The following is a 24,524-nucleotide window of genomic DNA, read 5'->3' on the forward strand; positions in this document are numbered from 1 at the left end:
CGATTTTGGCTGCAAATGTTTAAAAGTGCCAGGCAAGAAACTTACTCGGATCGTCCTGAGCGATTATGTAGATCCCGCTGCTGTCAGGGCAGCGAAGGAGTTGAAGTCTGTTTTAGCACCACCCCTGGGAGCTAGCCTGACAAGGCTTCTGCCTGAACGGCTTGTATGAGAAGAAGGCGTGCCCTGAGTGCCTGCACACGGATGTGAGGAACTAACCTCGGGCAAATCTTGGTCGTGATTCAACTGCAGGTACTAACTGCTAAATACACACTCTGCCCTTTGTTAAAGGCTCTGCCCTGTTTGATGTTCTGCACACAGGCTAACAGCTGTGTGGTAGCAGTGTCAGGCTTAATAAAATGTGATCAGCTGCTGCAGGTTATCTGCACCAATTTAAGTCCCTTTTTAGGATGGGGGGGGTTGCATTGATTAACCTAGCAGCATAGTATCTAGGCAGAGATACCACTTAGTATGCTTGGGTTAGTATTTTTGCATTCAGGGTTACTTTTTGTGTTTGTAGTACTCTGTGTTGCTTTTAACGATTGTTACTATATAACTATATGTTTTATTGCATTACCACCAGACCTCTGAGCCTACCAAAGGCCAAACATGGGGCACAGTGGGTGACAAAGACCCACATGACACCAAAAATTATCCATGCAGGAAACTTAAAATGCCATGATAGCCCTTTCTTTAATGTAAATGACTCTTCCTATAACTTCTGGTCCCTGACTCTTTATGTCTGTTTAAATGATTTTCTATAATAAAAGCAAGGGGGTGCCAAATTAGTTAGCAATTTTGAGAGCAAAATGTGTAATTTCTCTCCAAATGTGGTAAAGTTGAGAGGTGTGCGTATCATTGGCTCCACAGGGTAGCACCATGAATTGATTGTGTTCAAATAGCCACCACTTTAGCAAAACAAAATTAAGTCAAAAAACATTTTCCTTAACTGTTATATGCCTGTGAAAAGGAACATAGTCTAAAGGTCCGTAATAGCAGAGCAAAGGGTGAATCCTTATTTCCTTCATTAGTTTCATTGGGTGACCCCCAGTACTTGTGTTATGTGTAGGGGTTAATAACACTTCCTTATTCACTTTCTCCATACTATTTGTGATTATGTAGACCTCTATCATTACCCCACTCAGTCATCTCTTTTCCAAACTAAATAAACCTTTCTAATCTCTATTCACATGGAAGATGTTTCATAACCTTAATAAGTTTTGTTGCCCTTCTCTGTACCTTTTCAATTTCCTATATATCCTTCTTGGAGATGGGGTGACCAGAACTGCACGCAGTATTCAAGGTGTGGGTGTACCAAGGATTTATATAGTAGCATGATATTTACTATCTTATCTATCCCCTTCCTAATGGTTCCTAATATTTTGTTAGTTTAAACAAAACGAACAAACAAACAAACAAAACCCCCACTGAACACTATCCATAATGACTCCAAGATCTCTTTCTTGATTGGTAACAGCTAAATTAGACCCCATCATTTTGTATGTGTAGTTGGGATTATGCATTACTTTGCATTCATCAACATTGAATTTCGTCTGTCATTTTGTTTCCCAGTCACTCAGTTTAGTGAGATTCCTTTTGTAACTCTTTGCAGTCTGCTTTGGACTTAACCATCTTGAGTAATTTTGTATCATGTGCAAGTTTTGACACCTCACTGTTTACCCCTTTTTCCCAGATCATTTAGACTCCTAAAAGGAATCTTTCTTAGTGTTTGAGTTGTTCTTTGTGGTATCCCAGAAGGAAAGAAGACAGAATGCAAGCAGAAAGGAACATCTTGCAGCTCAGTCTCAGAACAACATAGTTAGTCTCAGCTTGTGGGAGACCCAGCTTTCATGTCTGTGTGTCCAACATTGGTCTGTAATTACTCGGGGGGGGGGGCACCTGGATTCTGCAATATAGGTGTGTTTCTGAGAAAGAAGACTGTAGTATTATCAGAAGTAAAGGCTGAGGGATTCAGAACAAAGCACTGCCCTAAACATTCAACCCATTCATCTACTTCTTATCAGTCTCTGAAATCATTAAGGAATAGCAGTCTTTTAGATTATAAGATCTTTGGGACTTAGACTGTCATTTACTAAATGTATATACAGTATCTAGCACAGGTCAGGGGTCCTGACCTGCTTGAGGACACTAGATGTTTCTTCTATAATATAAATAATAAATATATTTCTATCTAAAGCATTGTCTAACTTTCTAAGTAGTCAATATGGGAGGAGAAAGCATATTCTTATGGAATACTGTCCCACTAAGTATACAAAGTCACTAGTTAGCGCATAGATAAGGGGTCTGTATATTGTGTAGCCTCACTATATTGTAATCAATCAGAGTAATAACTATTGAATTCAGAACGAATTGGAGTATCATGAGGAACTCAGACTAAATGATCACAGTGGTCTCTCCTGGTCATAGAATCTCTGAATATAGTTTGCATTAGGTCATGCAATAAAGTTGTTACAGTATGGTGTGGCCTAAAACAAACTATATGGCATACACTGGGAAATATGATAATAACAAATGAGAGAAGGAGGAGCTTAAGGAGGCTGGTCTACACTATGTGTTAATGCACATTAACTTTTCAACTTCTGAGACCTGGGTTCAAATCCATCTAGCACAACTGCAAATGAATTTGCTGGCCTCACCTTAGTCCACTCAAGCAGCAGCCCAGGACTGAGATAGTGAAATGTATTCTAGATCAGTTTATTATGCAATGGTAGGATGAAGAAGCTTGCATCACACCACTACTAACGGGTACATGTGAGACCCCAAGCAAAGTTACTCTCTATTTTAAAAATAAAAACACGAGGAAGAGAGAGAGGCAGAGCTGTGGGAAAGGAAAAGCAATAACAGTAAATAAGAAACAAGTGTTTTGATTATCTCGCTTTCTTACTTTATTTATTTTTCTACTTAATACATAAAAGGAAACAATTGTATCTTGGGGCTCTCATGAAAAATCTTCACGTAGGAGTTATAGTTTTCCTGGAATTCATTGATAAAATTTCAGCCTTCCATATAATAGCATAATTGTCTATTGGTGTGAGTTCAGAGCTCAGAACTGACCAGGAGCTCAGATACCATGGTGATGAGCATGGTATAAATACCTAGATAGATTGAGGAGGACTGTACATGTAATACAACTGTATGTGGGAGATCAGAAAACTAACTGCCAAATTCTCTGCTGACTTACCTGTGAAAAACTCCATTAGTATCTGTTGATGTTTGCCCATTAATGCCACTGGTGAAACTGGTTTGAACTAGCATCGATGAAGTGCTAGAATTTTGCCTTTTTGCTTTTTCTATTTACAATGCTGGACCTAACAATCAGTGAGTGGTACCTATGGCATATTTTTGGTTTCCATTAAAGTCTTTTGGTGTTTAATTCTTCGGGGTCCTTTGCCTTTGTCCTCTGCCATCCTGTCACCCCTCCTTGCCCTCAAAGAGCCAAAAATGGTGGGAAAGAAGAGGTGCATAGGAATTTCCACACTGGATTAGACCCTTGGTCCATCTAGCCAGTAGCCTATCTCTGACAGCAGCCAGTATGCTTCGGAGGAAGGTACAAGAAACACTACAGTAGGTAGATGTGGGATAATCAGTCCCCCATGAGTGTACTATCCTAATCCCTAATAGACTTTGGGTAAACTCTGGAGCATGAAGTTGTATATCCCTTTTAATGCTCTTTTTTAGGATTAATGATTATAATTCTTGTTTATCTCATTGAGAGAGAGAATAGTGGGGCACAAACTAGGTTGAGAAAGAAAAAAAAGAGTAGGGTTAGAAGTCAGGGGGAAAAAGAGAATGGGAGAAGTAGGGCAGGCAGAGTGAAGGGGAGTGAGAGAAGAGGCAGATACAGGTGGAGAGAAGTGGACTCCAGTGAAAGTGAGGGGAGCAGAGAAGTGAGGGAGCAGGGTTGAAAGAAATGAAGGATAAGAGGAAGAACAAAACAAGAAGGATATGAAAGAAAAGAGGTGAGAAACAAATACAATGGAAGACGAGGGCAGTGAAATACTCAAAGCTGGAAGAAAGGGGGCAGAGACCCAGCCAAGGGGTAGCTTTCAGGTGGGAGGAGGGGTGTAGAGGACAATGTGAGGCTGAGGTGGATGGACCTAGCCACCGAAGTCCAAGCTTGCCTGATCCCCCAAGTCTGAACTCAGGCGGCTAGCCTGAGCCGCCAAGCATGCAGCAACATCCACACTGCTCTTTTTAATGCACTCCCATGAGCAAAGTTAGCATGAGTCAGTCTACCCATGCTGAGAATCCCACATCCGTGCTGCAGTGTAGACATACCCAAAGATGCTCCACTCATTCTTCACGTCCCAGGCCTGGTAGATCTTGGCTGGGGGCCTGAATAGATTTACATGATAAACTGTGTGGAGCAGCTGCTATTGTTTTGTAGAAATGTGGGGTGTGTCTGGAGAAACAAAAGGTCTCTGATGGAAGGTGGGGCTCTCACCTGCAAAGGGGCAGAACAGATGCGGGCAGGTCGTAGCAGGGTCTCAGTTCGCTGTTATATAATATTTAGAGAAAACAACCGAGAGCTCTCTGCCTTAGTAAGACGCACAAACAACACTGTGATGGCTGATTCTAGTATGCAATTTGAACATGCAGGCCCCCGGCTGACGTGTTTTTTGTATTTTTTTGGTAATTGTGTGGGTTCAGAGAGGCATGCAAAGTGGAATAGCTGCAAATAAACTTTCACAATCCTTCTGGGCAATTAGTCAAAATGCACATGCTATGTCCAGGACCGAGGGATTACCAGCTCCTTATAGTTCTGTGTAAATTACATCTGGAGTTTGTTTACTGACTGCATTTACAATTGCACCGTCACTAACACTGGCAGATGGTCTCTCACCCACAGCCTGAACAGCTTCATTCTTTTGGTTTCATTTGGGCTTCTACACGTAGTGCTGTGTGTGTCCTTTTTTATGGCAGTTCCAACACCGCTTATCTGTGAAATGACAGCTGCTCACTTCCGCTCATGTGGCATGCATCACTCTTCCCACAGGTCATTTCCCCTGGTAAGTTTTTTTCCCCTGTAGTCTCCACTGATTCAGTAACAACTAGTGCTTGTGAGCAGATGAAATCAAACTCTGTTGGCAAACACTTCGGTAAGACCCCCTGCTTCAAAACAGACACTCTATGATCCCTTAAAGCATCCTCCAAATTGGCTTAAAATTCACAGTGCTTCAATTCTGTCATGTAGACATTTACTGACTCTGCAGGTTACTGGTTCCATTTATATTGCTGGAAATGTTCTGCTATGGCAGGAGACTTTAGAGACAAGTACCTTCACAAAAAAGTTCTAATTTCTGGATACCTTTTCTCTTTTAGTTTGAATTGGCTGTGAGTACATGTAACAGTCCATATGTTCTGCTTCCGTGGGTCTCTTAAACAAAAGGAATGTGCCTCACTCAAGGACCACCTTGGTTTCCTGCCTAGGCCTCTGCTAATTAAAATTAAGTATTATTTTCAAGAACAGGAAATGTGGATGGACCCTATTCTTTCCAGATACAGAGAAATGTCATACCGTACATAGTATCAGAGGGGTAGCCGTCTTAGTCTGGATCTGTAAAAGCAACAAAGAATCCTGTGGCACCTTATAGACTAACAGATGTTTTGGGTGAATACCCTCTTCGTCAGATGCAAGTGGGTATTCACCCAAAACGTCTGTTAGTCTATAAGGTGCCACAGGATTCTTTGCTGCTTATACCGTACATAGTGACTAAACAGTTACTTTAAAAAATGACTACAGAAAAAAAATAATTAGATCTCATGGATTGAATGAACCTTCTCTGCATAGAATATTTGCATTAACTATTATATTACACCACGCTAAAAGACAAACACATTATTTCACCTCTTCTTTGAGTACCCACATATTTGACAGAGTGTCCCCAGGCAACTGCTGACTGAATCCTAAGATATGTTTTCCCTCTCTCTAAGAGCAATTTGCAGCCATCTCTCTCCTCTCATATATTACTCGATTACTGATCTTTTATCTGGTCCAAACTACTATCTTTTCCCCATTCAAATCCCTCTTTAATGCTTGCTCTACATTGGAAAAAATTGCATTTGAATAATTAAATTAATTTTAATTCAATTTAGTTAATCCAATGCAAGCCCCCTAGTGAAGACACACATAAACAAATTTAATTCTGGCTTAAATTAGTTTATCTTAATTTTGTAATTTCCTGATGCAAGCTAAATTGATTTATATTCAATCTAGTTAAACTGATGAAAACCCCTCATGCAAACTCCTAAAACTGGTTTAACTCTGGTTTAAATCAGGTTAGTGTAAATTACTAAATTAAGATAAACAGATTAAGCAAGAGGTGAACTAGTTTAAGTGCATCTACATTAGGGGTTTGCACCAGTTTAGCTAGACTGATTATAAATCAAAGTAATTAAACCAATGCAACTTTTCTAATGTAGACAGAAGATTTACCACTTCCTCAATATGTTTAAGAAGTCAGTCAATAATTACACTGGTCTACAGTTTTTGAGAAGTCGTCTGCTTCAGAGATAAAATGTGATATTTATTATGTAATTTGATGTGCTGAATTCAAATATGACAATTAAAACAACTGATTGGCTACTGTTTCTAAGATATTTAAGTTTTTACATTTTATGTCTATATATATTGTGTAGATAGTAGAGTTTTAATCATAAATTGTAAACCTAGGTCTTTTCATGTGTTTATGGTTGCTTTACATGATAATATTTCATCTGTCCTGTTTATGTAACACTTAAAAAATCAGCAAAAGGGTTACATAAATAAAATTTATTATGAAACAAAAGGCAAAAAACTATTCTGTACATAGTTTAGTCCTATTCAGTGTCTACTCGGCGCTTCTTGGCTTGTCTCTTGTATTCATTAAATGGAGCATCTCTTGTCACTGTCCAGCAATAGTTTGCCAGCATTGATGGGCTCCATTTGCCCTGATAGCCTGCCAGGAGATTCCACTGCTGGAGTCTGGAGCCCAACAGCTCTGCCTTACTCGTGGGTAGTTCCAAATCCCTGACAAGGTCATTCAGTTCACCTTGTGTTATGAGGTGTGGTTAAGAGGAGGAGGATGGGAGAAAATGTGGGTCCTGTGACACTGATGGTTCAGGACCAGAAGTTTCATCCTCTTCCTCCTCCTCATCTGACTCAAGTGAGAATGATTCTGGTGCATCAGGAACCGGCAGTCCTTCTCCGTGGGGTACTGGACGTATAGATGATGGAATGTTTGGATAATGCACAGTCCACTTTTTCTTCTTTGACACACCTTTCCCAACTGGAGGCACCATGCAGAAGTAACAATTACTGGTATGATCTGTTGGCTCTCTCCAAATCATTGGCACTGCAAAAGGCACAGATTTCCTTTTCCTGTTCAACCACTGGCGAAGATTTGTTGCACAAGTCTTGCAGCATATGTGTGGGGCCCACCTCTTGTCCTGATCTCCAATTTTGCAGCCAAAATAAAGGTGATAGGCTTTCTTAACCATAGTTATACTGCGCTTTTGGGATGCAAAAGTCACTTCACCACAAACATAGCAGAAGTTATCTGCACTGTTCACACAAGTACGAGGCATCTCTAAAGAGAAATGTATCCCTTTGCAAAATCAAACACTGACAAATAAGAGAGCACGACACTGTATGATTTCTAGAGCTGATATAGGGCAATTTGTTCAGCAGAGTGATGTAAGCTTCGTAATGATTGCATCATCCATGACTTCTAGGAATAATATGATGCAATTCATATCATGTATGATGCAATACCAGCTTCAGATTGCATCATTCATTGTTTTGCCTAAAAAGCAAGTACTGTCCAAACCCAATCATAGATTTATTCATAGATCCAGTCAAAGATGTATTTTAGTCATTTCTGGTTTAAATTGAGATCCCTTCCCTTTATAACTCACTTATCCTCCGCCATGCCCAAGTCAAGGGTCATATATATTGGCCCAATAGCATATCTTGAAAACTAGAGCCAATCAACAATTTTCAGCATCATTTTCTTTCTCATTGACCCAGAATTAGTAAAGTTGGACTACATTTATTTCAGAAGCTTTTTGGCTGTAGAGCAGTGTTATTATTATTACTAAAATCTCAGTAATTAAACCATCCAGAAATGCACATGCCTAAAAACTGAGTAGTGACATAATCTCACCAATGTAATTTTTATTCTCTATCCTCCTATCCCATGATTTATAGTTTCCTATTTACTCTTGTCTCATCACCTCTCAAATTCGATTGTTAGATCCTCGAGGCATAAACTGCATCTTTTTGTTTGCCCTGTAAAGCATTTAGCATGTTCCTAGGCACTGTAAAAATAAACAAAAACAATTCCTGATTCACAATCATTATTTTAAGACCAATTCTCTGAAAATAAGATTTATTTAATTTAGAAAATATACATTAGATTGAAAATCAGGGTGAATGCATCAATTCTGGGTAACGGACTCATTAGGAAGGCCACATTTTTTGGAAACCAAAATTTTTATCCGAAAGCTGATAAAACCAATAAATGGTTTGGACACAAACTGTTTTTGTGTTTTAATTTCCAGATGAAAAACCAATTTATTTTTTTTGAGGAAAAAAGCCACTTCCTATGAAAATTTCCATTTAATAGAAAATCCATATTTCCATCAGAAAAAAGTTTAAATGGAAAATTTTCAACCAGCCCTAGTAGTGCACTTCCAGAAAACATTTTTGAATAAACATTTGGGCTAGTATCTGTGAAATATTTGACATTCACAAACATTTTCATGACTAAATCAGTGACTGTCCTGATAGTTGCAGATGGGGAATATGAGCCAACAAATAGCAGAGCAAATCTACCATATTAAATCACTGCCGTATTTAGATAAGACCTCTTGTAACTTTGTCTGCAGACAGATTGATACATGTCATAATTAGAAACATTTTAGTGATTAAACCATTGAGTTAATTAGAACAGAGTGAAAGAGAAAAACTGAATAATTATCATCACTCCCCAGCAATTGTCATCAGAACTAGAGTGTGCCATGTAACATGTTATAAACTTTGCTGTAAGAAAGGTCCAGATTTGATTAATTAGGCAGAACCAAAAAGTCTCCATGCAGCTACTAGACATTCATGTTGCTATCACGCCCGAGAAACGTTCAAAATCTGAGCAGAGTATTAGAATATCATATTTCAAATGTTACATCATTTAACTACAAGTGCTTGGCACTTATATCATTTGGCACTTATGTAACACATTTGGGTCCTGATTCACCACCAGCTTGCATCTTTCGGAGTCATTAATGCTTGTGCAATGTAAAGGGCAACAATTGGCCATCCTGGATGCTGTTTTTTAAATTGCTGTCTCTCCCCCAGCGCCACCACTCCTCCCCTCCCCGCCACACCAACCAGGCTCTGAGACCTTAAAGGGTATCCCCATATCCACAGCAATTACTTGGAACAGTGTATCCCAAAGGTATTTTTGAGGATGGTGTTGCCCCATTAAGCACACAGACACACACACCAGTTACAGGGCTAGTGCTGAAAACCATTGCACCATTGCACCTCTGGTCTGGCCACTTCTTTTGCAGCTCTCCGGGAGAAAGAGGATGACTGCCACTTCAAATGGAATCCTTAGTCCCCTCCAAGACACACACCAGCCACTGCACAAGAGTATCTCCTGCCCAGCTGCCCCATTTCTCCAATATCTTTCTGAATTGATAGTTTACATCCATTTCTACTGGAGTAGATGACTCCACCAGGTTAGGGTTGCCATTGGACAAATTCCTGGAGATTTCATCACATGACATAATCCTTAATTAAAGAGTAATCTTGAATTCCTGGAGACTCCAGGACAATCCTGGAGGTTTGGCAACCCTACACAAGTGCAAGGCCATGGAAAATCAAGTCCAATACCTAACTATCCCAAAGCACTTTACAAAGGTGGCAAATACCATTGTCCCTAGAGAGGAACTGAAGACTCTGAGAGGGTAGGGTCAAAACTGGAAATTGGAGTGACTAAATTTCAGTGTCTAAATCAACATGGCCTGTTCAGAGGCTGCTGCTCCTGTTAGCTTCAGTGCAAGTTATGGGTGCTCAGCACCTCTGAAAATTAGGCCACTTTATTTGAAGTGCTTAGCACAGTCCACTCCTGTTGGCAACTTTTCGCCTTAACCTCTCTCTGTCCTAGTTTCCTACTTAAAGATAATACTTTGGTTGTTTTATGATACAGTTTTAGGGAACTGATTTTTCTGTAGTCTAAATGGCTGTAAACCAGCATACAGAGTCATCACCCCAAGACGGGAAAATAGAGGCTCAGTTACAGGTCTCTTCAGGGCTTGCTGTAGTTCCAAAACACAAACTCAAAACCAGAACCGATCAGCTCAAGCTACTGGGCGATAATTACCCAAGGCCTTTCCAGCTTTGAGAAGAGAGAGGACACAGTATTACCCTGTGATCCATAGATTGTGAGGTCAGAAGGGACCATCAGATCATCCAAGCTTATCTGTAACACACAGACCATAGAATTTTATCCAGTTCCTCTTATTGAGCCCCAAACTTGTGTTTGGTTAAGTATATCTTCTATAGCCCATGTCTTTGATAGTTTCCTTTTACCTTTTCTTTTTATAACTCATCCCAGGTCAGCCATGTAATAGGCACAAATCTGGTAATCCCTTATTTGTCAGCCAACCCCTACACTGGCACAGGTGCCTGACTTTAGGCACTCCAATTTGAACATTTTGGCCAACACTTTTACTTAAGCGGGGATACACCAGATGGGCTGCCAGGGAGCTGGAGATCTTGGGGAACCTGGGAGTTTTGGTTTTGGTTTTCCCAACGGAAAGATCAAAACGTCTGGAAACATTGAAAAATTTCATGTTCTAGTCTAGTCTAGTCTATATGCATTTTATACCATTCTTGTCATCATAGTATCTGAGTACCTTCCAAAGGCAATAACTTAAGCAACATATTTTGTGGAAGCTGAATTTCTTATGGAATGGTTTTCCAGCAGAAAATTCCACACTGGCTCTCTTTGTCAGACCAAAGAATCTGACCCATATTGTAAAGATAATTCAGTGTCCATTAATCCCCATGAGGCAAGTATTACAATCCCCATTTACAGACTGAGCCATAGAAAGGTTAACTAAGCCATGGAAGGTTAAAAAATAGAGTACTCTAATTTGGCAAAGACCTAACAAGATCCAGTGGCTGGAAGTTGAAGCTAGACAAATTCAAACTCAAAATAAGGCACAAATCTTTTAACAGTGAGGGCAATTAACTGTCGGAAAAGTATTTCCAGTGGATGTAAATAATGGATATGTTGGATTCTTTATCACTTGAAATCTTGGAATGGATGTTTTTCTAATTGATATGCTCTAGTTCAAGCACAAGTTACTGAGTTTGAGGCAGGGATTTCAGCATGAATAACTATGCTCTGTGTTATTCAGGATGTCAGTCTAGATGATTAGAATGGTTCCTTTTGGCATTAAAATCTTTGAAAGTGATTTAATTAAGGTCCCCCACCCCCACCCCATGAGTCTGCAGCAGAGCCAGGAATAGAACCCAGATTTTCTGATTAGCAGTTCCAACTGTAATCACTTGACTGTACTAATGTAGCTTTGTCTGAGCTACTAGCTCCTTTATGTAAGTAGTTCCTCATATCTGCTCCCATACATATTACCAAATTGTGACAATCTATACCCTATGTTCACCACTCTTACAAGACAATGATAAATTGTGTACAAAGTATGCCTTGTGAGGTATAATTTGAAAACTCATAATTCACTGACCATTATTGCCCTGATAAAATGTGTGTAGCAACATTGTATGTTAAGTTATAAGATTCTACTGTATGACATTGCTGAGACATGCTCCCAGGTTAGAAAAGGAGGCACAAACTAGTTCATCAGAGACAAAAGGCAAACTGACACCTCAGCCAGGTGTCAACAAAATCAGATGGGCGATCACCTGGGTAAGCAGCTATTCTTTAGCAGGAAGAAGAGCGTAGGTGAGAACTGTACATGTTGGCAAGTAAAAAGCTGGGGGTTCCCATCCAAAACAGATTTACTGTTGCCAGAACCCAGCTGGAGATGATTTTCAAAGAAAATAAATGCTATAAAAAGGGAGAACAGAGGACACAATTCATCTCTCTTCCTTCAGCTCTATTCATGGCATCAACAACATTTGAAAGACAAAGAGCATAGTTGAACTGGAGGAGTGATCCTGGTTGAGAGATCCAGCCAGACTGTTGTGAGCATTCAGTGAGAAAAAACTTTTTGCTTTAAGTCCACTTAGGTCAAAGTCTACACTACCACTTAGGCAAAACTTATGTTGCTCAGGGATGTGAAAAAAAACACCCTCCCTCAGCGACATAAGTTTCACCAGCATCAGTGGTAGTGTGCACACCATTATGTTAGTGGAAGAGCGTCTCCCGCTGACATAGCCACCACCACTTGTTGGAGGTTTTTTTAATTATGTTGATGGGAGAGCTCTCTCTGGTTGGCATAGAGTGGCTACACTAGAGATCTTACAGTGGTGCATTGGTACAGCTGTGCCGCTGTAAGGTCTCTAGTGTAGACATAGTCTAAGCTTGTTAAATTAGGTATTAGTTAGCATTTTACCTTTTATTTCTTTGTAACCAATTCTGACTTTTATGCCTCATTGCTTGTCATCCCTTAAAATCTATCTTTCTGTAGTTAATAAACATATTTTATTGCTTTATCTAAACCTGTGTGTGTTTGGGAACCTCCATTTGAGTTAACAAGGTGTGTGCATGTCATTAATAAAATGATGAACTTTCTGTGAATTAATATTGTCCAGGAGGGCGCTGGGCAGAAAAAGACACACATTTCTGGGGACAAGTCTCAGACTTGGAGTTTGCTTGTGTTGCTCTGTAATATAATTCAGGAGTAGCTGGCTAGCAGCACTCATGTCCTTCAGTTGGGAGTGATTTTGCATGCTTGAGGCTTTGCATGAACAAGCCCGGAATAGCTGCTCTCATAGCACAACAGTGTAAAAGGCCCCTCAGGTTGGAGAATGGAAGGGACACAACTATTCAGCAGTCCAGATTATACCCTGGGGAATGTCACACAAATGGATCCCTTTTTAACTGTAAAAGCATGATGAATCCCTTCGTTGCACCGAATACTCTCATTTTTTATGCCATATGCAGTAAAATGCTTTAAACTAGATTAAATCTTTAATACTAGAAACGGAGAGCTTTTTAATTAAACTTTGCTGGTCAATGGAAAATATTATTCAGTCTATGGAGTTCTGGGCAAGAGGAACTCTTCACTCATTGTAAAGATTAATCTAACAAGATTGTCAGGAAATCATGATCTTCTCAAAAAGAACCTCTAAATATATCTATGACTTCTGTGAAACTGCTGCAAGATAATGTTATTCTTAACAGAGTCCAGATAATCATTTGCTGTGAGTAAAGATTACAGTGTAATGCGTGACAAAATAGAATGAGCAATTTTGACCTACCCATCAACATTTCTACAAAGAGACCAAACTACTCCCCAGTGTACTCATACAGCAGAGGTCCTGGATTTATGAATTGGAAGTAATGAATATTGACCTCATTCTCAACAAGAAGCGTAGTGGTGAATGCTTGGACCAACTGTTGATCCCTTTTCAACATTCAGGGAAATTAGGTACATTGCAGCAGCCAGAAAAGTTCTAATGATGGGGAAAATTGCCTGCTAAATGTGAGGAATTAGCTACAGGAAAAAATCTGTGGAAAAGAGGTTGATGAAGCAATTAGGAGAGGTGTTGATGGAACAGGAGTGGCAGTCCCCCTGTGAGCCTCATAAAAATTAGAGAGGAATGTGGAGCAATTTGAGTGGATAAGGCAGGGATATGTTAGAGACATGGCCTTACTACAACCTACAAAGGTGGAAAGGTGGCTGAGAAAGGTGCTGGAGACTGCACATGACTATAAACAACAGAAGCAAGCGGAGGGGTTTATTGGGTAAAAAGAAGTGATGCCAGTTAGGAGGAAGAGGAGAAGGAGAAGGAGATTTGGCCAGAAGGGAACAGGTAAGACCATAGAATCTGCAACACAGTGGGAGAGCTGCAAACTTTTGACACACAGTGTAGCACTTCAGATTAAAAGTTTAATAAATAGTAGAAATGACCAAAATGACCAGGTAAGTTTCCCAGTCTGACTGCTGCATTTTGGAGCAAACTCACTGTCAAGATGTCCTGCGGTGGCTCAAGAGTGTGAGTACCAACCTCAGACCACACTGTTAAAAACCGGGGCACAAACCTCAAACTGGTGGGAAGTACCATACTCAGATTTCACCAACCAATTATCAAGTGTAAACTCCTCAGGCACTAAAACAGCCTTAACATGGAGTCACAGACAGTCCTTTGGGGTACTCTGATCTGTCTTGCCAGCCAGGCAAGCTTACTTTTGTGATACATGGTCCCTTATACCAAGTATCACAGCAATATTCAGGTTATTCCCAGGCCCAAAGGACCAATCGTTTACCCCAGTCAATTGTGCTTAAGATCTCACATCAAAGACCATGCTTGTAGCTACTATCTAAAGATTTACTATATAGAAAAAGGAAACAAGAGAGTTATTTAGAAAGTTGAAGCAGGTAAACATATATACACACAAATGAGTTCCAAATTTAAATTTCAAAAAGTAAAAGACACTTCTATAATAAGCACACTCTATATGTCCTTAAGGACAAACTCAGGCTAAGCACTAAGGATCTTTGCTTATGTCAGGAAGTCCTTGTCTCCCAGAGTCCAAGCAGCATAAAAATACAGTTCTTCCTTGTTAGGGGATTAATATCTTTCCTCTTTTCTGCTTTGAACTGCAAACTCAGCCAATAGAAGGAATTCATTTGCATGATTCATCTTCATTGGGGGCAAGCAGACAACGAAGTCTTTTGCTCTGTAATGTTCCACTCTAGTCTGCCTGGTGTCGATGGGCCTTCCTTGTCCACAGCCTGCTCCGTCTCTCCCCCTGAGGCCCTGTCCCCACTCCCTCTTATCCCCCAAGGCTCCACTTCCTGCTTGTTCCTCCCCACCCCTGACCTCTGTCACTCACCCTTAAGGCAGGTAATAGGATAGGGCCATGGCCCCTTGTTCCCCCATTCCGTTCTGGCAACCCTGCATGCAGCAACTTACAAGCATTCAATAGCCTAAACACTAAACACATTCTTATAATTCTAATACCTATTTTTAGCAATACTAACCCATAAGTGAGCCAGACTTATTTCAGTGACGTATTTGTCAGTATTGAAATGAGGTGTGGGGTCCTAGGGCCTGAACTGGCACCTGGTTGCCAGTGTCACACCCACTAGCTTCCCATTGAGGTCTTATCTAACCAGTTCTTGGACGTCTGCACCAATGATGTCTCTTGTCTTATCAGAAACATCTCAAGTTCTGACACTGCCCGTTTCCTCTAATTGTAAATCTAATTAAAAGATTTCCTTCTTTACTCTCAGGCTATTTCTTTCTCCTTCTTTCTTGTGACAGTGAATAATTCCTTTCTTTTCTTCAGTGCATACTATAATCATGTCCTGCTCTAATCTTTTCTATACGTTTAGCTCCTTCAGTCTCTCTAGTCATGAGCATTGTTTTGTTTAGGATAAAAGTGTGTGTAAGGTTAGCTTTCTCAAATCATCCTCCAATGTCTATGACATTTTTGTTACTCTTTTTGTGTGCGTGTGTGTGTGTGTGACTTCCCACCCCGCTGTTTTCCAAGTTTCTGGTTTCTGTGCCGTGGGACTACAACTATTTGTGATTTTCCAAATGCAGTCGCATCAAAGACGCTGTTACAGGATCTATCAGGAAGTATCAGCCCCCTGCTCCAGACATCAACACTCAGGCACCCCCAGCTTAAGGAAAACCTGGGCTACCAGCAAGATTTAGTCCACCAGAAGCCTAGAAAGGACAGGAGGTGACACAAATCTATAGAATGCCAGCAAGCCAATTAAGAAGGCTTGCCTGCTTCCTCTGACAATAGCGCTGGGTGAGACCAAAGCAAGAATGAGCTCCTCAATGCTAACCCAGAACCCCTGTGCAAGGTCAGGTCTTGGGCTTAAAGCATTGCAACTATCTCTTATGTCTTTTATGATTGTTTGTTTGTCTGTTTATAGGCCTGGACATCCAGATTCTGATTTGGTTATTGTTTAACCTTGTAAGGACTGTCCGCTGATCTTATGGCCTGCTCTGGACTGATTGCCAAACCTGTAATCTGTGGCAGGATGTGCCTGCAAGGCCACACCCCAATACAAGGAGTGCAACAGAAATGTGTGGAACCACCTACCTGACAAATATCAGAGGGATAGCCGTGTTAGTCTGGCTCTGTAAAAGTGGCAAAGAGTTCTGTGGCACCTTATAGACTAACCAATGTATTGGAGCATGACTTTTTGTGGGTAAATACCCACTTCGTCAGATGCATACAGATAAAGTTTGCCAGACGAACTTCTTTTACACCATATGAGTTGTAGTGCTTTTCACATTTAATTTTATGGTACTGGCTTTTAAAATATTTTTTACCCTGCATTAATTAGTATTCATCATTCAACAGAAAATTTTTGACTCCTGTCATAAACAGATAAGTAAGAGTTAACAGAACAAAAGTACTTCATATCTCTTTTGCCTGTAAAGGGTTAACAAGATCAGTGAGCCTGGCTGTCACCTGACCAGGGGACCAATCAGGGGACAGGATACTTTCAAATCTTGAGGGAGGGAAGTTTTTGTGTGTGCTGTTAGATTTTGGTTGTTGTTCTCTCTGGGTTCTGAGAGTGACCTGATGTGCAACCAGGTTTCTGTCCAATCTCCCTGATACAGGTTCTTATAGATTCAAAATAGTAAGTACTAGGTGATAAGGCGAGTTAGACTTATGTTTGTTTTCTTTATTTGCAAATGTGTATTTGGCTGGGAAGAGTTCAAATTTGTATTTTGCTGAAAGGATTTTAATTTGTACTTGTATACTTAGGCTGGGAGGGTATTCCCAGTGTCTATAGCTGAAAGACCCTGTAACATATTCCACCTTAAATTTACAAAGACAATTTTTACTGTTTTTTCTTTCTTTAATTAAAAGCTTTTCTTGTTTAAGAACCTGATTGTTTTTTTTTTCTGGTGTGAGACCCCAGGGGACTGGGTCTGGATTCACCAGGGAACTGGTGGGGAAAAAGGAGGGAAGGGGGAGAGAGAGGTTAATTTTCTCTCTGGGTTAGGATTACTTTCTCTCTCAGTGAGAGTCTGGGAGGGGGGGAGAGAAGGAGGGGGGAAGGTGCATTTTCCTCTCTGTTTTAAGATTCAAGGAGTTTGAAATCACAGTGATCTTCCAGGGTGACCCAGGGAGGGGAAGCCTGGGAGAGGCAACGGTGAGGGAAAGGGTTTATTTTCCTTGTGTTAAGATCCAGAGGGACTGGGTCTTGGGGGTCCCCGGGCAAGGTTTTGGGGGGACCAGGGTGTACCAGGCACTGGAATTCCTGGTTGGTGGCAGCGCTACAGGTTCTAAGCTGGTAATTGAGCTTAGAGGAATTCATGCTGGTACCCCATCTTTTGGACGCTAAGGTTCACAGTGGGGAAATTATATCATGACAACTCCTTACTATTAAATCTAGGTCTTGCTGCTTTCCAGAGCGCTGTCTGCTAATTTGCATCTGCACTTTTTATTTCCTCTTCCCGAGTATAAGGCTGAAGACTAGGGCTTCTCAAACCTTTGCACAGCGTTGACCATTACTAGAAAATGGTCTGGCCTCTCCTCCCATTAATTATTATATGAACCATCTCTCCTCCAATGAAGAATTCTTACTGAAAAATGATAGTACTATATAGTTAAGGTTACGCTTTGGTCACGGAGGTCACAAATTCCGTGACTTTAAGAGAGCTCCGTGACTTCTTTGGCTCCAGCTTCAGCCCCCAGCAGTGGGGCTCCAGCTTTAGCTTCAGCCCCGCCTCAATCATACCCTGACCATACCCTGATTTTGTACATTTTTACCATGACTGCTCTCTGAATTTTGCCTAATTTTACTCTGACAAAATCATATCCATAGATATAGTTCAATGTCGTTTTAAAAAGACTTTTAAGAAACTTGGGAAAAAACTGAAATCTGTAAAAAATATAATAAAAATAAAATCCTTACAAACCGGCTTTTATCTATTCCTTACAGTCTCTTTTTTCTTATATTGTTTTTTTCTTAATGTTTCAGCTCTTTCACCAGTAGTGCCTGAAGCACAAACAATATTGAGTACTTTACACAGAATGATCCTGTTTTCTGTAAAAAGCTAATATATTGTACTTTCCAGAAAAGCATTCTTAAGTACTTTTATAATCTGAGTGACTAAAGGTTTGCTCCTACAAACCATTACTCAGAGGAGTCCTTATTCACACGAGCTGTCCCTTTTGCTTCAGCTAAATTAAGGAGCAAGCCCTTAACTGATCAAACTGAAAGATCTTCGCATCTGAGTCTCAGGACTCACAACTGCCAAGAAGCTTTGTGACATATGCATTGGGACTGAAAAGAAGTGTGACAGATTGGCCAACGAACATGATGTCCTCCAGAAAAACTGTACTTCTGATTTGACGGCCCTGCTGCATGAACTTTTCTGACATGCCAGCTTCTGTTCTTTTACAATGTTGCTATTAGAGATGGGTTGACACAGTAATATCTGGATGCAGATGTCACCAGAATTAGAATTTGGGGCTCATTTTTTTCTCTACTCACTCTCAGCTGTATGGATACCGATTTTGTATCCAACATCTGAACCAAAGACGCAGAAATCTTCTTGGAAGATTTCTGCCATATCCCTATGAATTTTGAAAGGACTTCTGGAATTTGATATTCCAGTGAGCAGCACTAGCATTGTGGGGCTAACTGTGTCACTACCAGCTGTAAAGGCTGAGGGAAGCTTGTGACAGCTACTACACGCTGTAAGATCCTTGTTGTACCCATGCAGAGTTACTCCCATTTTGCGATGGAATAGGTTATTGCAGAATGAGGCCCAATAGCTGGAAGGGAGGTGTGACCTGCCCCGCTCATCTAAATGGGCAGCTGACTCTGACATCTAATGAAGATAATTAAGATATCTATTAACATCGTTAACGCATTCACTGTTGATCAGTCACATATGATGGGATTGTGAGCAGCACTGAGTGCAGTGCCAACGTTTTTTGATCTTTCCCAACCTAGCCCCTGTGGGGTGAAAAGAACTATGTGCGTGTGACAATCGACTAGGCCAGGGGCAGGCAAACTTTGGCCTGAGGCCACATCAGATTTTGTAAATTGTATGGAGAGCCGGTTAAGGGAGGGGGTTGTGGCCCGACTCCCACCTCCTATCTGCCTCCCCGCCCCCCCCGGATTCCTGCCCCATCCAACCCCTCGTTCCCTGACTGTCCCTCTGGGACCCCTGCCCCATCCACACACCCCCGCACCTTGTCCCCTGACTGCCCCCAGAACCCCTGCCCCTGACTGCCCCCGGCTGCCCCATCCAACCCCCTCTCCTTCCTGACTGCCCCCCCAGACCCCTGCCCCCATTCAGCCCCCCCCACTTCCTCCCTGACCACCATCCACATCCCTGAACCCTGACCACTACCCTGAATTCCCCTGCCCTCTATCCAACTCCCCTCCACAGCTCCCTGCCCCCTTACTGTGCTGCCTGGAGCACCGGTGGCTGGCAGCGCTAGAGCCGCACTGCCCGGCTGGAGCTGGACCACATTGCCACCGCCGCCACACAGCACAGAGCATTGGGTCAGACTGGGCTCTGCTGCTGCACTGCCCCAGGAGCTCACAGCCCTGCTGCCCAGAGCATTGTGCCGGCGGCAGGGGCGAACAAGCTGAGGCTGTGGGTGAGGGGGAACAGTGTGGGAGGGCCTGGAGGCTAGCCTCCCGGGCCAGGAGCTCGGGGGACGGGCAGGATGGTCCCGCAGGCCGGATGTGGCCTGGGGTATGTTTGCCCACCCCCAGACTAGGCTCTAGTCGGTCAATGCTTTAAATAAATGAATTCTTACACACTGACCTTTTCTGGAAATACAATTATATCAAGTACCATACAAGTGAGTCATGCTGTATCCTTCCTTCTTCCTCTCAGCCACACCCCAAATTGATAGTGTAGGCAGACAGTGACTAATATTTCAGACTGAAAGCTAATCTGGCCACAATGATTTCAAGTCAGATATACCCCATACCTGCTCAGCACCTACTCCAGTTTCCCTGCATTCCCTTTTCACTCTCTTCCTGCTCCCCTTGAATATTTCTCTCAGGCTTGGCCATAAACCTGTTTCAAACAAGGCATAAAATCTATTATTCTCTTGCTTAAGAGCTAGCATACTCTTCTCTCTCCCTCTCCATTCTCACATGGGGAGCAAATTGTTCAGTTTTCTTTGTCCCAGAGCATCTGGAAGCTTTTAATGAGCCAAGTGGAACATGCCTATATTCCTGCTCTGGGACTGGGATTCCACACTCAACATCATGCAAGCAGCCTCATAACAGTGCACCATGTCATTTTTTTTCTATTCCAAAGCTCAGGGGCATACTCAGATGGCTTCAGTGTGCTCACATTCATCCTAGTCCATCTTGAAGGAAAACAACTGCACGCTAGGGCAACGGCATCACTATTCAGTCCTTTTGATTATCTATGTTCCCATATGCAATATAGTGCTAACAGTGTGAGCTCAGGGAAGAGCATATCAATGTGTACTGTGCATTTTGAGTCACTGTTTCCTTGTCCTCTTGGGACTTCTCTTCATACTCCTCCTTTTCGATATACTGTGATTATTTTGCATGGGCACACTGGGATAGCCTCATGAGATACAGACCTAATTTTCAGGAAGCTGCCTGAGGGCAACAACAGTTGTATAATGTTACACAAGCATAAATAAGTTCAACACACACAATATAATGCCTGGACATTTAGCAGTCATTATTTCAGTCCATTTATACACTGACAAGACTGCTTCAAAATGATCAACATCCCTTGCAATGCACCTTTTGAGATCCATGGGTCCTACACATGCCTATCACAAGCTATGGTATACATCATCCAGTGCACTAAATGTATCAATAACCGCTATACGACAATCACTACGCTCTTGAATGAACTCACACAGGAAAATGATAAAAGACCAAAACACCATATAACCTGTGGGTGAACACCTTTCACAAAGCGATCACTTTATATTTCACCTTATAGACTAACAGACGTTTTGGAGCATGAGCTTTCGTGGGTGAATACCCATTTCGTCAGATGCAACCTGATGAAGTGGGTATTCACCCACGAAAGCTCATGCTCCAAAACATCTGTTAGTCTATAAGGTGCCACAGGATTCTTTGCTGCTTTTACAGATCCAGACTAACACGGCTACCCCTCTGATACTTTATATTTCACCTATCAGTCCTCTTCCTCAAATGAAGCCTGAAGATAAGCTTGGGAGCTTAATTCATAACTTTGCTAGAAACTAAAAATCAGGGTCTTAATAAAGACATTGTATTTATTTCTTATTACAACAATCTATAACTCACTAGCCCTTCTTTTTTATCCTGTGACTACAGGAGTGTTAGTTGGCCACTCCACCTTGAATGGTTCTTACACTATGTACTAACTACTTGTTCAGCCTCTTATTTAGCTGTGACACTTTGGGGGCTTGTCTACACTACCAAGTTTTATTGACAAAACGTATGTCAACACCCAAAAGTCAACAAAACAGAAGACACCAAAGAGTGTCCACACTTGCTCCCTCTGTCGACAGATCATGTCCACATTGGGGACACCGTCATGCAACGCACCGTGGGTATGTATCCCACGGAGCAGTGTTGTGGGAAGGACAAGGTGATCACTGCTCATCTTGGGATTCTCTCCGAGTTCTCCCACAGTCCCCTCTGCGAGCTTTCTGTGCTGAGAAATGGCAAAGCAGCAGAGCAGTCTGTCCCCCTCCCACTGCAGCAGCAGTCTGCCTGCTGCTGTATTCTTAGCAGGGCGGAACAGTAGCATTCCAATGATTTGCTCTTTGTTTGTTCCCCAAGCAGAGTAGCACACAGATACTTCCCGGAGCTTTGAAAGGGGAGCGGCACACGCCTGCAAGGCAGCAGTGATCAACACACTGAACAGAGCAATCGGGGCAGGGCATTGTGGGATACTGGTGGAAGCCAGTTCTGTCAACAAAACAATCAGCAGTGGCCACACTGGGTCTTTGTTGACAATAAAAGGAGGGGAAAAGCCAAATGTCTCTTGCAGGGGTTGTCATAAACAGATAGCTAAGGGTTAACGTCTCTTTCACCTGGAAAGAAGTATCTGAAGCACCTGACCAGAGGACCAATCAGGAAACAGGATTTTTTCAACTCTGGGTGGAGGGAAGTTTGTGTGTGAGTCCTTTGTTCTTGGGTCTTCTGCCTGTATGCTCTCTCGGCTATGAGAAGTGATTTCTGTTTCCTGCTTTCTAATCTTCTGTTTCCCAGTTGTAAGTACCAAAGATCAAATAGAGATTTATATGTTCTTTTGTATTGACATGAATATAGTTGCTGGAGGGCTTTGAATTGTATTCTTTTTGAATAAGGCTGTTTATTCATATTTATTTTAAGCAATTGACCCTGTATTTGTCACCTTAATACAGAGAGACCATTTGTATGTATTTTTCTTTCTTTTTATATAAAGCTTTCTTTTAAGACCTGTTGGAGTTTTTCTTTAGTGGGGAACTCCAGGAAATTGAGTCTGTACTCACCAGGGAATTGGGGGGAGGAAGAAGTCAGGCGGAAATCTCTGTGTGTTAGATTTACTAGCCTGACTTTACATTCCCTCTGGGTGAAGAGGGAAGTGCTTGTGATTCCAGGACTGGAAATAGAGAGGGTGGACTCCCTCTGTTTAGATTCACGGAGTTTGCTTCTGTGTATCTCTCCAGGAACACCTGGAGGGGGGAAGGGAAAAGGTTTATTTCCCTTTGTTGTGAGACTCAAGGGATTTGGGTCTTGGGGTCCCCAGGGAAGGTTTTGGGGGACCAGAGTGCCCCAAAACACTCTAATTTTTTGGGTGGTGGCAGCTTTACCAGGTCAAGGCTGGTAACTAAGCTTGGAGGTTTTCATGCTAACCCCCATATTTTGGACGCTAAGGTCCAAATCTGGGACAAGGGTATGACAGGGGTGGACATTTTTTGTCACCAAAACTAGGTATTTTTCGGGACAAAAGTCCCATTGTAGTGTGTACACTCTTGCTGCTCTTTCGCCAAAAGGCAGTTTTTGGCAACAAAACTTGCCAGTGTAGACAAGCCCTTAGTGCCTTTCTCAGAAGCGAAGAATAACTCTGTGTAGCTTGAAAGCAACTCTCTCTCACCAACAGAACTTGGTCCAATAAAAAATATTACCTCACCCACTTTTTCTCTCTAATATTCTGGGACTGACACAGCGACACCACCACTGCATTCTTCAAATTTAGGTATAAATGTTTCTTAATGAGGGAGGCTATTTCAGTGGAACTGCAACCAATCAGGAACTAAAGCTGTTGCATCTGTCAAATGCACACACGCAGCCTGCCTTTCACTGCAGTGTTAACTCTAGGCACTGAGCAAAGTGCATCTCTCCACTGTGCACTGATAAAAAGTGAATATACAGTAAATGTGAGGATGTCAAGTGATGAATACAATGGGCCAAATTCACACTTGGTGTCATTCCATTGAGGTCAGCAGAGTTACACAGATATGAATTTGACTCACTGTGTCTTTTCCTCTCACTGACTTGCATTATTTGGAATGTGTGATTCCATTTGATGATATCTAGCTTTTGTTTGTTTGTTTGTTTTTGTGGTCTAATGTCTTCTGCATGAACAGTCAGGTACTATGAGACTGTAAACTTTTGAATTGCAAAATATTCACAGCATACACCAAGATTAGTAATACTAGTGATTATAGCTATGTAAATTATGGATTATTAAATTCACTGAAAATTCAAAAAAAAAGTCACACACAAAAATGTTACTTCAGGTCAAAACAAAAGTGATTTTTTTTAAACTTCCAGCTAATCAAGAAGTTGAAAAAATGTCATTTCAAAATGTCAAACAAAATGTTTCATTTGAGCTGAAACAAAATGTTACAGTTTATTTTGAAGCATTTTTAATGTTTTTGATTGTTTTTAAATAAAATTAAGGGAATTTTTTAAATGAAAAGCAGTTTTGAAGCAAAAAATTCACATGCTTAATTTAAAAAAATTTGAAATGAAACTTTTGAAATTTTTTAGAATTTTTTTCAGGTTTTTTTTCTGATGGAAAATATTCGGTGAAACTGATACAAATTCTCAACATGTTTTGGGGTTACTGAATCTGCATTTTCACAAAGTTATAGTAAAAAAATTTCACCCATCTTTACGGATGATGATGTAGCAATACCTGACTGTACTCCTTCAAAGCTCATCTGCATCTTAAAAATAGAAAAGTCGTTTCAGTCCTACAAGGACAGAAAAGACTTCAGAAAGAAACACTATGTGATAGCTACATTTTCACAATGTCTCCTTGCAATTTTATTCAGTTATTGCTGAAAAAAAGTATGAGGTAAAGCAGCAGAAACAGGTACTAAATCAGCAAATTAATT

General features: G+C 41.3%; 1 protein-coding gene across 5 annotated transcripts in view; it reads right to left on the reverse strand.

The window, feature by feature from the left end:
* RAB27B (RAB27B, member RAS oncogene family) overlaps positions 1-24,524 on the reverse strand; it is a 202,750-nt gene that overhangs the window by 41,790 nt on the left and 136,436 nt on the right. The window contains exon 1 of one of the 5 annotated variants that reach the window (XM_030567378.1): positions 46-167. The exons of the other annotated variants lie outside the window; for them this stretch is intronic. The gene's annotated coding sequence lies outside the window, so the exon portion shown is untranslated. Of the gene's footprint in view, positions 1-45; positions 168-24,524 lie in introns of those variants that run through there. 5 annotated transcript variants of the gene reach the window in all.

This window comes from Gopherus evgoodei, chromosome 6 (genome assembly GCF_007399415.2).
Source record: "Gopherus evgoodei ecotype Sinaloan lineage chromosome 6, rGopEvg1_v1.p, whole genome shotgun sequence".
In the NCBI taxonomy this organism is placed as follows: domain Eukaryota; kingdom Metazoa; phylum Chordata; order Testudines; family Testudinidae; genus Gopherus; species Gopherus evgoodei.